Source organism: Schistocerca nitens, chromosome 8 (assembly GCF_023898315.1).
Source record: "Schistocerca nitens isolate TAMUIC-IGC-003100 chromosome 8, iqSchNite1.1, whole genome shotgun sequence".
Classification (NCBI taxonomy): Eukaryota; Metazoa; Arthropoda; class Insecta; order Orthoptera; family Acrididae; genus Schistocerca; species Schistocerca nitens.
In genome coordinates this window covers 270,266,970-270,282,505 of record NC_064621.1, presented here as the reverse complement: position 1 = coordinate 270,282,505, position 15,536 = coordinate 270,266,970, and positions in this window count along the sequence as shown.

The window sequence follows — 15,536 nt, the reverse complement described above, 5'->3', positions numbered from 1 at the left end:
CTCCGCGACAGCTACCAACAGACTACTTTACGCGACTGCTCGCGACACACTACATTACGCGACTGCTACCGAGATACAACTGTACTGCACTGCGCTTCGAGCGCAACTGCTCTGGTCAGAGATTCTACAATGCCTCAGCATCGCTGCCGCACAACATACGTGTTTCAAGGTGCACGTGCCCGTCGACCTGGGACCGGACCGCAGCGACGCACGGATGCACGCCAAGACCGTAGGATCCTACGCAGTGCCTCAGGGGACCGCACCGCCACTTCCCAGCAAATTAGGGACACTGTTGCTCCTGGGGTATTGGCGAGGACCATTCGCAACCGTCTCCATGAAGCTGGGCTACGGTCCCGCACACCGTTAGGCCGTCTTCCGCTCACGCCCCAACATCGTGCAGCCCGCCTCCAGTGGTGTCGCGACAGGCGTGAATGGAGGGACGAATGGAGACGTGTCGTCTTCAGCGATGAGAGTCGCTTCTGCCTTGGTGCCAATGATGGTCGTATGCGTGTTTGGTGCCGTGCAGGTGAGCGCCACAATCAGGACTGCATACGACCGAGGCACACAGGGCCAACACCCGGCATCATGGTGTGGGGAGCGATCTCCTACACTGGCCGTACACCACTGGTGATCGTCGAGGGGACACTGAATAGTGCACGGTACATCCAAACCGTCATCGAACCCATCGTTCTACCATTCCTAGACCGGCAAGGGAACTTGCTGTTCCAACAGGACAATGCACGTCCGCATGTATCCCGTGCCACCCAACGTGCTCTAGAAGGTGTAAGTCAACTACCCTGGCCAGCAAGATCTCCGGATCTGTCCCCCATTGAGCATGTTTGGGACTGGATGAAGCGTCGTCTCACGCGGTCTGCACGTCCAGCACGAACGCTGGTCCAACTGAGGCGCCAGGTGGAAATGGCATGGCAAGCCGTTCCACAGGACTACATCCAGCATCTCTACGATCGTCTCCATGGGAGAATAGCAGCCTGCATTGCTGCGAAAGGTGGATATACACTGTACTAGTGCCGACATTGTGCATGCTCTGTTGCCTGTGTCTATGTGCCTGTGGTTCTGTCAGTGTGATCATGTGATGTATCTGACCCCAGGAATGTGTCAATAAAGTTTCCCCTTCCTGGGACAATGAATTCACGGTGTTCTTATTTCAATTTCCAGGAGTGTAGGTGAACTTAAAGAATTCTTCTACCTAGGCAGTAAAATAACCAATGACGGACGGAGCAAAAAGGACGTAAAAAACAGACTAGCAATGGAAAAAGGGCATTCCTGGCCAAGGGAAGTCTAATAGTATCAAACATAGCCCTTAATTTGAGGAAGAAATTTGTGAGAGCGTACATCTAGAGTACAGCGATGGCCGGCCGATGTGGCCGAGCGATTCTAGTCACTTGAGTCTGGAACCACGCGACCGCTACTGTCACAGGTTCGAATCGTGCCTCGGGCATGAATGTGTGTTATAGGTTAGTTAGGTTTAAGTAGTTCTAAGTTCTAGGGGACTGATGACCTCAGATGTTAACTCCCATAGTGCTCAGAGCCATATCAACCATAAGTACAGCGTTGTAAGGTAGTGAAACATGGACTGTCGGAAAATCGGAACAGAAGAGAACCGAAGGATTTGAGTTGTGGTGCTACAGACGAATGCCGAAAATTTGGTGGACTGATAAGTTAAGGAATGAAGACATTCTGCGCAAAATCGGTGAGGAAAGGAAAACACAGAGAAGGAGGAGGGACGGGGTAATTGGGCATCTGCTAATACATCAGGAAATAACTTCCATTGTACTAGAGGGAGCTGTAAAAGGGAAAATCTGTAAGGGAAGATAGAGATTGGAATATATCCAGCAAATAATTGAGGACGTAGGTGTAAGTGCAACTCTGAGTTGAAGAGGTTGGCACAGGAGAGGAATTCGTCGGGGGCAGCACCAAAAAGCAAAAAGAGGGATGCCATCTAACGTACTATTCAGAAGAGGTTTCCACCCCTCGTACTCTTAGGTGTTTATGGACAGCCGTGCAGGATTGGCTCTGGCTCTAAGCAATATGGTACTTAATACATCTGAGGTCATCAGTCCCCTAGACTTAGAACTACTTAAACCTAACTAATCTAAGGACATCACACACATCCATGCCCGAGGCACGATTCGAACCTGCGACCGGAGCAGCAGCGCGGTTCCAGACTGAAACGTCTGCATGATTCATGGTGTCGGTTCCCTCCAGCACTACTTCAGACATTAGGTGAGTCCTTGCCACGTCGTGTTGCGGCACTTTTGCATGCTCGCGGGGGACCTACGCGATATTGGGCAGTTGTACCTGTTCCTTTGGCTCTTCAGTGTAGATTCAAGCATGAGAAACATATTTCTCTCAAACCAAAACACTGTTCTCCACAACACCGGCAGATAAGGATAACGCCGATTTAGGACTGGTACCAATAAACGCTGCTGACAACAGTTTTGTGTGGCACGTCAGAGCTGACATTTTAACTGAATCATCAGAGTCGAGGTAATCCTGCTCCACCCACCAATCCGTATCTCTTCACTACGGGTGTAGGAAAGCAGGTCCACCATTGCTGAATTGACCAGGGTCGCCGAGAGCTCCATGTACCACCCTTCACGTTCCTCTGATCATAGCCCACTGGCTGAAAAAGTGATTTCAGAAGTCATTGCTTTGTAAACCAGATTTCATTCTCAAAACGCTGCTGAATGTTCCACGTAAGTAAATTTGTATGCTGTAGGATATGTGGAAGGGATGACTTGCCAGTCAGATCGTCATATATGTTACAGCTACTGAATCAAGTCTGGGTGGCATGGTTGTTATTTACACTTTATAAACCATCAAATCCATCATATTTGCTAGAGGTTTTTAGTAGTGCGTTAAGAATATTGAGAGAAAAATCTAATGTGAGCAATTCTGGTTATGTTAAGCGTCTCATTAACATAATCAGAATTTCTCTCACAAGATTTTTATCCAAATATTCTTAACACACTTGTAAAGGTGAGGCTTAACTACTTGTTGTATCGATGTTTAAAGGATGTAATGTGTCGAGGAGGTGTCTATTAGGTTGTTAAACAGGTAGCGATCCTAAATGACTGAAGGTGCTTCCATTTCTAACCAGAAGTTGCTTCCTATCATTGGCACGAATAATCGTCATCCTTTGGTTACCATACACAAACAAAGGATGTCAGATGAGAAGAGCTAAATACTAAGACAGATCGCTGTCAGAACTAAAAACAGTATTCCAGGAAGTTGAAATAGATACGGATGACATGTGAACAGTCAGATGCACTCTAACAATCGCATCGAATGCTCAGGTATAGAACTGTATTTCTATATTTTTAATTAATTAATGTGGAAATAAGCATTCCAGCAGCTGACCTACATAATAATAGCTAAATGAGAGATAAATAACTATACTAAGACAGAATGATATGTAGTCAACCTGGCGCCGTTTAGAGAATTAATGTAGATGTCATTGGGTGAAAGCACATCCACCCTCAGCAAATTGGATGAAGGGTTACACAAAATACGAAACGTGGTCCTGACAGTAATATTATGATCTATGTCTTTGTGGTATTGTAAGTTACCTATCCAGATGACTGTTGATTTGCCGTAAGCAAATCAGTTACCAAAATTTTAGGAGAGTAAATCTGGGAATTCAAAGGACTACTACGCATCTGGTCTACTTGTTCTGGTTGGTTGGTTGCGATATAGACTAAATTATGCCTTTCTGATATGTGTAGAAGCCATTGTTTGTAGAGCAGATGTATTAAAATTACATTCGTTCCACAATCTGTGTACTAGAGGTAAATAAAACAAGCTCGGATGGAACTGACTGTGCCAGCTTTTCTAATTGTGGATCGTAAAATTCGAATTCGTATTACATTTTTAGAAGGATAAGTACTTTAAAAGGCTGTATTTTAATGAACTATTTAATATTGGTAGGATGCAACATTCGATAAAAAGATAATCAGGACTTATAATGGGTTATAAGAAAAGTGTGCTTGAAAAATGTACTCCATGCTGCACGTTGAGATGACTGTTAATTAATCATGAGCAAATTACTATGAAAATTCTAGCGAGAGTAAATCTGACAATGCAAAAGACAACTACGCATCTGCTTTAGAGGGTGGGTTGGTTGTGATATAGAAAGGTTATACCTTCCTGATACGTATAGGAGACGATCGTCGATCAGGTCTATTTAAATTAGTGAGACTGTTCCACAATTTGTATACTGGAAGTGTGTAATACGAGCTCAAATGCAGTTTCGTCACGTCTTTTCTGATTATGAATCTTAAAATTACAGTACATTTTATAATTTTAGCTGGATGTATTTATGTTTTGGAAGGCTGTAGTTTTAATCGATTATTGAGTAATGGTTTGATGCAACACCACAATAGCCGCGCGTGGTTAGCCGAGCGGTCTAAGGCGCTGTAGTCATGGCGGAGGTTCGAGTCCTCCGTCGGGCATGGGTGTGTGTGTTTGTCCATAGGATAATTTAGGTTAAGTAGTGTGTAAGCTTAGGGACTGATGACCTTAGCAGTTAAGTCCCATAAGATTTCACACACATTTGAACACAACACCACAATAAACTACAGAAAAATTGCAATTGAGATCGGCAATGATTTATAAAAGGATGTGTGTGTACACATAGTATTCCATGGTGCACATCCTCATAACTGTCGATTTGTCGTAAGTAAATCGTACAGGAAAATTACTACAATGTGGCCCTGTTCACTGCAGCAGAACACAAAGTAATAAGCAAATAATGCCGTCTACATAAAGCTCAACAACATCGCGCCTGCTACATGCACTGGTATAAATTAACGAGAAAAGAGTAATTGTTGAACAAAATATTAAAGCACTAATAACGAACCAGGCAGTAACAGCCAATTCCAGTTAAACCAAAAATTCAATATCATTATTTTTAAGTTTCATTTCCCTGTATCTCAGTTTAATATTTCCATCCTAAAAAAATTGAAAATATTGACCACAAATTAATTTATTATATCTGTTTGGCAAATTCATTTTTCATCATGTCTACTTTTTAAATATTCACAAACTGTAATGTAGTATAAATTACTTGCTATTAACCCACTAATCTTCCTCCACAAATTAGAGTTATTTGCATTACTGACCTTCTTCAGTAGAAACTCCTACTACATACATTAAAATGCTATTAAGGTTAAAACTTTCTACTCAAAATTCTGTACTGGGCATCATACAATTACTTTTTCAAACCATACATGACTACACAGCAAGAGTATAATTCGGAATTTCATCATCGATTGTGGCTACAGCTTTATTGTTGTTTTCTGAGTAGCTGAAAGATTCGTTCTCCTAGACGTATTTATGACATACAAAGGATAATTGTCAGTAAAATTTATTGCCACCACTATTCAGTTGTGTGACTCTGTTAAAATCTAGAAACCCATCTTACGCTATCAGACAGTTATATGGTGGATCTAGATTCCAAATTTCTTGAGGAACTGTTCATATCTTCAGTTCTTTCTGTGTATGTTCTGTAATTTGATGTGATTGAAGAAGGAGGGGTTGAAACTTTCTGGCGGATTAAAACTGTGTGCCGTACCGAGACTCGAGCTCCGCGCCTTTGCCTTTCGCGGGCAAATGCTCTACCAACTGAGCTACCCAAGCACGACTCACGACCCGTCCTCACAGCCTCAATTCTGCCAGTACCTCAACCCCTACCTTCCAAACTTCCCCGCGAAAGGAAAAGGTCCGGAGTTCGATTCTCCGTCCGGCACACAGTTTTAATCTGCCAGGAAGTTTCATGTCAGCGCACACTCCGCTGCAGAGTGAAAATCTCATTCAAGGAAGGGTTAATCAATTTATTATTCTTTATTTTGTCTGGAACACAATGAAGATGAAATAAGGGATATCCAATTTTGCAGATTTGTAGTAATTGGTGATATCTAGTTCAAAATTTTTCTATGTATTCAATCCAGCAATCTCTGTGGTTTGTGTTTCAAAGTAAGGTATGAAAATCTTCAGAACTTTTTAGTCTTTTTTGTTCTAGCTCGAGTGAAGAGTCTGGTTCAGAGGAACACGTATTTCCATTGATTCTACAACCATTTTTCCTTCCTTAGGTCACATCTTCAATGCCAGATTGATTATGGTCATTCCGTCGAAAAATGGCATCTCCAGCACTTGGAAAACATGTAAAAATTACAGTTAAATCTCCATCCCAAACTTTCTTCATAATCTTTCAAAAATTCACTAAATTTGTCTCAAGGATGAATTACATCATTTTTCTTCATTTTTATCTTTGCCCTTTTTGAGGATATGGCCCTCCATGTTCGTACGACGAGTTCCATACCGTATCGGTACTATCCAGCGAATACAGGTGTGGAGTTTCTCGCACTCTAGATGTGCAACAGACTTTGATATTTCTACCTGCGTCTTGGTAACTATTTGCCGTCACTACCTCAGTCCGGGAGATATGTTAGCCATCAATGTTAAGCGCCAACCGCATCTTTGTCGGTAATTGCTGGTCACTGTGTCCGCAAGCATCGGCGTTCGCATCTAGGCCACATCACGTCGAAGTCTGATGGGGTGGTCTACCCTCCAGCAGGGGACATAATTGTCACTGAGTTTTGTGCGCATACTGGACACCTCTCTTTATAGGTGTGCTACAAATACAGTATCTTTAGTTGGAAGCATCATAATTTTACTATAATGTCACATAGTGTAGAAATGTAATGTGGTATTCCTTATACAATGTCTGTGGCTTATAAAATTCTGTATGACGCCACTATTTCTAGCAACGTGTTCAACACTGTGAAGTCACACGCTAGTAATGATGCATAACTCATAACCAAGGCTGACTACACCATGACGTCGACTCGTGACGTGAAGCTGCACAATGTTGACACTTAAGTCGCTTAATAGGGTAAAACACAAAAAAGTTGTGGAACATTTAGATGAATTACGTAGATTCCTTGGTGTGACCTGTGCTCCTGCATTGAAATGTTAAGCAAATAGACAAGCGACTTAAATTTCTAATAACAAACTGATTCGGTCCAACTCTATTGAATTCTATTCGAGAGTGTCCTAGTTATGAAAGATAGAGTTGGGAGGTGTACTTCAATATCAGTGATTGCGTGAGAGAATCAAGACTTAGACGCAATGTCGGGAACAGCTTTACTCTATTGGACAAAATACATAAATTATGGGAAATGTGGTAAAAGTACGCAGAATTAAGGGAAATACGTAAAAGTTGTTGTACTTACATAACATGCGTCTGTGTGTGGCACCTGATGCTGCCTGGAAACATTAAACGAATTGATCGAGATGGAACTGATTTGTTGTAAACAAATAGACACGATCTTACAATTTGTGGACTCTGCTGCTGTCACGTAATATTCTTTTTAAGAAATAGGCATTGCCTCTCCCTACACTCTCCAGCTCCTTAGTGACACCTCCCACACAACTGTCCCAGTTATAAGCGATAAGTGGGACGAAGAGGAAGAGTAGAGGGGACTGCTGACATTTTTAACTTACAGCACACAATTGTCTGGGTTATTCACCCGAATAAAGCAAGGAACCTGTGTTTCCTGTCACCAGATGCCCTTCTCAGTAATCTTGCGATACGAGTGTTGTCTCTGCCAGAACCTACCCTACGTTTGTACTATTTCAGTATGACAACAAAAAAAATAGTTCAAATGGCTCTGAGCACTATGGGACTTAACTTCTGAGGTCATCAGTCCCCTAGAACTTAGAACTACTTAAACCTAACTAACCTAAGGAAATCACACACATCCATGCTCGAGGCAGGACTCGAACCTGTGACAGTAGCGTTCGCGCGGTTCCAGACTGTAGCGCCTAGAACTGCTCGGCCACAGTATGACAACAGAAAAGGGTTATGGAAAGCGGAGCACAGATGAATTGCGTTTAGCTGTAACAGTATGTATAAATGTGGACCACAGATTAAATTAAGGTGCACATATGAAAAATACGCCTAAGCCTACAACAAAGCGGCACTCTCAAAATAAAACCGTGTTGTTACCAGGAATACAAAAGTTTTTGGTCGCAGTAAAACTGTTTCCCAGCGAATTTGAAAACATAATCTTACATTTGAAGAAATGATTGAGTTTAAGCATGTCGGACGTAAGAAAACTTACCTTTGACATTGCTGAGAGGGTCGCATTGTTCGTAACTTCAAAGCAGATGAATGAATGGGAGACAAAAAGTGGAACGATGAAAGCTCCAATCAACACTTCAGCCTAGCCACGGAGTCTATGAGCTGATGAGCAACACACGTGAAAAAATGAAATCCAAGCAAAGCAGAAGAAATTTTTACCTACAGCCTGCAAAATCTCCATGCTGTACCCCAAGACTGATATAAGTGTTGCTCAGTTTAGCTGCGATTCCGTACAAAGTGGTAGAGGTGATGTACAGTATAACTGGTCGTGAGTTCCCATCCAAGCTCGGGCTCGTGAAGCTAACTCGCCCATGGATTATCTTAATCAAATGGCCCATAGGACTTCTTCCAATCTGTTTTCTGTGACTCTCTAGTAGATGTCGTCCCTCGAAGCTGTTCTTATAGCGCATTTGATTCTTCAGAAGATGCCAGCAGGCTTCCGGTGCTTGTACGTGGACATGCCGATAACTTATTTACTTGAAGTAAGTCCCGGGAAGCCATTAAGCAGCGTTTATTGGCAAACACCATGAAATAGTAACAGTGTAAAATTTTGAAACGATTACTCCCAAAAAATTTATGAGATTCCAGGGAAAAGTAAGACCGACTATCAGATAAGAACAGATTCCGATTATATCCGTCGCCCACTGACGAGATGGGCTCGTGCCCGAAATCTCTTGCTTACACCATAAGACTTTGTAAATTTTCGTAAATCTTCGGTAATTTAACAATATACATTTATCTACTGAATTAACATCGGTTACAGTACAGAGACATTATGGTATTAAAGCCCCGATGACCCATAGGCTTCTCATAGTATTTGCTATGTCAAAAAATTTACTTTAATAGGTAATATTTAATAGAGAATATTCTGATACCACCTCAAAACACTTGTGGTTCCCCTACGTATTGACTGCCAGGCAAGATTCATTCCCAATTCGCGCATACTTCTGCTCCCTCCCATAATTCACTATCGCGCCATACGGCAGACTCGTCACTACTCTCTTCGTGGGAACCAGCTTCGTACTCGCTGCCATCGTTACATGCAGCACTGGTTACGGCATGCAGTTACTTCTCATATCTGCCGAGTTTTAGTACTCAGACTGGTACATCCTTTAAGCTCGGGTAAATATTTTCTAAGACTGGTACAATTTACCCACCCCGCTACTACAAATTAGGAAACCTGCTTCCTAATTTGCTCAACTTGCGTATGTTTGGAAAATTAAGTGTAGGCCTAATGTGTTTATGTTTCTCAGGCTTCCAGTTCTTTAACATGGAGAACATGCTGCAGATGATTGGCACTGTTTAAATAATTTTGTAACTTACTGATTAAGCTGTAATAAAAAAAGCCTCAAATGTGATACAATTTGGGCAATTCTTCTCGACACGCACTCGTGTACTGCAAATGAATGGCCATACCTGTCGCTTCCAGTGTTCAGTAGCGTCCGCTATCTGTGACAGTAGTCGTGTTATGTATCTGACGTGAAAGTCTGAAATGTAACAAAATGTAATACGTAGCATCTTCATACACTTTGTAGCTATATATCTTTTTCTTTGACATGTGTGGCAGTTGGCTAGGATTTCGGAAAGAATTTCTCATGGATACCAGAATGAAATTAAATGTAAGTATCCCAAGCATTATGATATTTTCATTTCGTGCACATTTTGCCTACATTTTCGTTACTTTCGGCAACACAAAGTCCGAAGCGTATAGCTGCGCATGGCCTATAAAATAATTTTCCTCCTGACGGTGAGCTGTGGCGAGGCTCCAAAGCTACTTAATGGTGCGATAAATCACGTCAGATTTAAAAAGTGAGCGGTTTCATGTCATACGAAGATAAAGAGCCAAAAGTAAATAGGTCTGACTGAACTAAATAAAATTATCGATAAATTTTTTTCGTATCGCTCCTCAATAGGTAAAATTTATGCCACGTAATATGGTCTAAGTTCACTTGGAGATGTAAGAAATATAAGCTTTCAGGTCGATATGTCTCATTGAACGAAATGAAATTATCGATAAATTTTTTTTTGCTTATTGCACCTCAATCCGGAAAATCTATGTTACCTACTATGGTCTAAGGTCTCTTGGAGATATAAGAAATATAAGCTTTCAGGTCAATACAATTAAAAAATACGGCTATATGTGTCACGTATTTTGATATTGGCAAAGTCACTTTTCAAAACCAATACATTAACTACCCACGTACATGTCGACACTGTAGGTGTAGCAGTAGAGCGCATGCGTGAAAACCGAAACGTCGCGGTAACGAACCCCAGTCGCAACACGAATTTTTTACTCTTCGTTTCAAACCGGTATTCAATCCTGAGTGATGTGCGTAAACGCCAGAAGCCACTCGTGTTCTGAATTCTACACATCAGCTCCTCTTCCCCAGTTATGTAACAGGGTGGGTTAGGGACACGTAATTCGCCAAGTTGCGTCCAATAGAAAGACTTGATCCAGGCCACTGAGCCGCACGAAATTATTATTATTATCAGTATACACAATTAAGTCTGAGCGGAACGCTCAAAGCGCGGGAACTCCTCGCACTTGTCAAGTTTTGTATTTCCTGTCTCAGGTTTGCGGGATACGCAAACGGATTGGAAGTTTGAGACATTTCAGGAAAGATACTAAATTAGTAAGACACGAAGAAATTCCAGACATTGGCTGCGAGTAGACAGTGATTTAAATCAATGAGGAAAGTTCAAAATTTATGCCGGATCAGGTTTTTTTTTTCTTTTTTTCTTTTCTTAAATCTCATTTCGTTCGCTTTTGTTCGTTGCATCTGCTCGGGGCGGACGTCGTAAGACATCCGCTAAGTACGTTGTTGATCGATTAACTCATTGTTTTTGTTACAGAGGGCAGCTTGCCCTCTGACCGAACACGCTGAGCTACCGTGTCGGCTTGAAGAGATCATTAGCCGTTCTAGCCTTCATTATGGATATGTGGTGTCTGTTCTTTCGAAAGCGTACGAAAGAACAGGCCCCACATATCTTCTAAATTAGCAGCTGAGTAACAGAAAATATTTATGTTGTAACCGTACTGAAACGTCATAAGATAAACGAGCGACGGCTACTTTTGGATCACAGCAGGAAAATACGTTTCACATGACGTTCGCAGCCTCAGCGGCTGTCTCAGGTGCTCGGGTTTATTACTACCGTCGCCTGGTGCGCCCTATGGTACCGGCGCCTGTCGAGAGAAAGCGGGGACAAACTTTGTCCGGAACGCGAGCCCTGTGAACCGCCATCAAAAGCGCGAGGTCCGCCGCTGATCGGCGGCGCGCGCGGCCGCCGCCTTTGTGGCGCTTCTTTGCCGCCGGGTTTATTAGCAGCCGGCGGGCGCTGCAATATATCAGGGGCTGGGCCGGCGCGCACCTGCTGCCGCGGCATTAATTAGCCGCTCACACCCACCCTAAATCAACTTCCCGGCGCCGCCGATACGCGCGAATCCCAACAGCCGCCCTGCTCGCCGCCTCCTTGAGGGTGAATCTCGACGGCCACAGGCTCGAAATCGGCACAGATGTGTTTGAAACTGCACTTAATTACCGTACCACATCTCTTAAAAAGTACTGTGCACTAACCTCCAACCATCAGTTTAACACGGGACCGAACTCCATCCGGATAATCAAATATCCCGATAATTAGATAAACCATAAAAACAAGTTTTTATATACATTCAAAGGATAGCTACATGCACAAATACAGATGGTAGTAGCGTCGCGTACACACTAGAGAGCCTGTATAGGGAGAGTGTGGCCAACAGGACGATACAGCGGCCATTTTTCTGTCAAACTGCGGGCGCGACTCTTGAATGGCCAGTAGTCGAGTAGAGGAGTACACACTCACCGAATCAAAAGCACAAGACAATATGGCGAAATCATTCGTTAAATGCCTTTGTTTATAAGAATAATGTGTTATAATAATTTTCACACAGCCAATTTACAGGTCTGTTTTCAAATCTGACTATGTGTAATGGCTCTGAGAACTACGGGACTTAACTTCTGAGGTCATCAGTCACCTAGAACTTAGAACTACTTAAACCGAACTAACCTAAGGACACCACACACATCCATACCCGAGGCAGGATTCGCACCTGCGACCGTAGTGGTCTCGCGGTCCCAGACTAAAGCGCCTAGAACCGCTCAGCCACACAGGCCGGCTGACTATGTATATTGCAAGTTGTTTTACATATATTAAAAAGCAAAAACGACTTACTTCGCATAGATAAGAGTACTTGGTTGGTTCCCACAAAGCTCCTGTTTCAATTATGTCACCCTGTTGACTGCGACTGCCCACTGGTTTCGTCATTCTTCATTGCGTTGAAATGCTAACATGCGAAATCCACCTTCGCCTCTATTGGAACAACCAAATTCAGCGCAACCTGGCATCGTTTACGAACGTCTGCAGAACGAATTACAGATGTCAAAAACAATACTGTACATTTACTAACGTGTTTACTTCAAAGTTGTAGGCCTACAAGCTCCATCACAAAATCCATTATTTCAACTCGTATTTAAGATCGCAAACGTTAATTACGTACTAAACACGATATACAACTAAATCGAACATGCATGCACAACGCATAACAAGTCTCTCAATAATTCAAATACCTTTTAATCGTTTCCAAAAGTACTCTGAACTTCAATTAAACTCAAAAGCACGGCGAACATAGGAAGCACGAGAGACGTTTGGCGCCATTTTTCTGCCAAAGCTTATCAATCAATCACGGGCAACTTCACCTATGGCCACTCTCTGTATAGAGGCTCTCTAGTACACACGGTATAACAGGGCAGCGCATTGGCGGAGATGTCGTTAATATTGAAACTTCCCCTTTGAATGTAAAGAATTGCTGTGCTGGTAAAACGTCTACATTACTCGATTTTTAAACTCCAGAGTGAAACTGAACGCACTGAGACTGTCTTCTCTTTATTTATTCTTATCATTACGAAACTGAGACACAATAGTTCAGGGCAACGCAATCTGACTTTCAACAATCCCTGCAAAAGAATAGCCCTGACTAACAATAACCTATACCCTTCATGAACCACTTACCTGACAAGAATCTTCGTTACTCGAATTACTGCAATACAGCGAGCGCCAGAACTGCCAGCTAAATAAGAGGTTCTAACTACTGAAGGCACTAAATACTGATAAGCATACAGTTAGCAAATGAAACATTTTGGTAGAGAACAAACAATGTATTTACCTTAATAATGTGTTCAAAAGTCATATATATATATATATATATATATATATATATATATATATTCGTGACATCCAGTTTAACAAATTTTCTCTTTCTGACGGACACACGTCCAGATCGGCCGCTCATGTTAACATCTCAGAACTCTGGCATCAGCCGGCCGAAGTGGCCGTGCGGTTAAAGGCGCTGCAGTCTGGAACCGCAAGACCGCTACGGTCGCAGGTTCGAATCCTGCCTCGGGCATGGATGTTTGTGATGTCCTTAGGTTAGTTAGGTTTAACTAGTTCTAAGTTCTAGGGGACTAATGACCTCAGCAGTTGAGTCCCATAGTGCTCAGAGCCATTTGAACCAACTCTGGTATCTCTCTCCCCACATCCACCACTGCTGGTTGCTCACCTCCAGCTGCCCAACGCTACGGGCTGTTCACATCCAACTGCCCAACACTGCTCTGGTGAATAAATTCCAACAACGAGTGCAACCAGCCACAGACTGCACACAGCGCAGTCAGCGATTTTAAAACAGAGCGCTACGTGCCGTTACCAACATAAAAACCTAACAGCCTATTTACAGTACTCCGACGAGAGTCAACAGACACTGAAAGCAGAATGGCAGTTGCAGTTAGACGCTTGTGACACTCAGTTTCGGAAATCGTTAGGGAATTCTATATAGCAATATCCAAAGTGTTAAAGGTGGGCCGAGAATACCAGATCTCAGGCATTACCTCTCACCATCGACAACGCCGTGGCCGACGGCCTTCACTTCACCACTGAGAGCAGCGGCATTAGCTTAGGGTTGTAACAGACAGGCAACACTGAGTGAAATAACCGCAGAAATCAATGATGGACGTACGACGAACGCACTCGTTAGGACAGTGTGGTGAAGTTTGGCGTTAATCTGGGTTATGGCAGCTGACAACCACCGCGAGTGGCTTTTGTTAACAGTACGACATCGCCTGCAAAAAAATGGTTCAAATGGCTCTGAGCACTATGGGACTTAACATCTGTGGTCATCAGTCCCCTAGAACTTAAAACTACTCAAACCTAACTAACCTAAGGACATCACACACATCCATGCCCGAGGCAGGATTCGAACCTGCGACCGTAGCAGTCGCGCGGCTCCGGACTGAGCGCCTAGAACGGCGAGACCACCGCGGCCGGCACATCGCCTGCAGCGTGACCGGAGAATCGTGGCCTGGTCAGATGACTTCCAGTTTCTGTTGGTAAGAGCTGATGGTAGGTTCTAGTGTGGCTCAGACTCCACAAAGCCATGGACCGAAGTTGTTAACAAGGCAGTGTACAAACTCGTAGTGGCTCCATAGTGTTGGTGACTGTGTTTACATGAAACGGACTGTTTCCACTGGTACAATGGAACATATTATTAACTGAAAATGATTAGGTGAGGCTACTTCGAGATTATATGCAGCCGTCGAAGAACTTCATGTTCCCAAACTACGACGCAACTTTTGCCGATGACAGTGCAGCATGTCACCGGGTCACAATTGTTCGCAACTGTTTTAAAGAACATTCTCAACAATCCGAGCGAATGATTTGGCCACCCATATCGCCCGACATGAATCCCATCGAACGTTTATCATAGGTCATGTCATGGAACACATCACGTACTGGCAACGCTCTCCCATTTGTGGACAGCTATAGAGGGAGCATGGATCAACATTTCTGCATTGGGCTTTCAGCGACTTGTTGACACGATGCGACGCCGAGTTCCCGCACTACGCCGAGGAAAGGAGGTCCAACACAATGTTAGGAGGTAACCCATGGCTTCGGTCACCTCAAATAATTTAACGACTACGAACACAGTTGTTTAAATTTTGTACTGTACAGCATTACACAGTGTCAGTTCTTGAACACATCGGTCAGAGTCAGTTGTTTTGCTGTTTTCAGACCTTTTCGTGCTGCCAAGTCTTGCATCCGCTTGACCATGAGCAACGGTATAGGATGACGCTCACGCTACCGTTCCATCTATGTCTGTGCAATGTCAAGACACGCACATGTCTCATCAGTTGGCGGGCCTCTTGGCCATCAGTTTCTTCTCTCACACTTGGAGTGATGTCATCGTCACTGAATTTGCCATCCAGGATCCGAAGAATCGCAGTCACACCATTCAAATATATCCTATAAACTGCAATCGGAATGTTCGTGAACTTTCAAAAATATC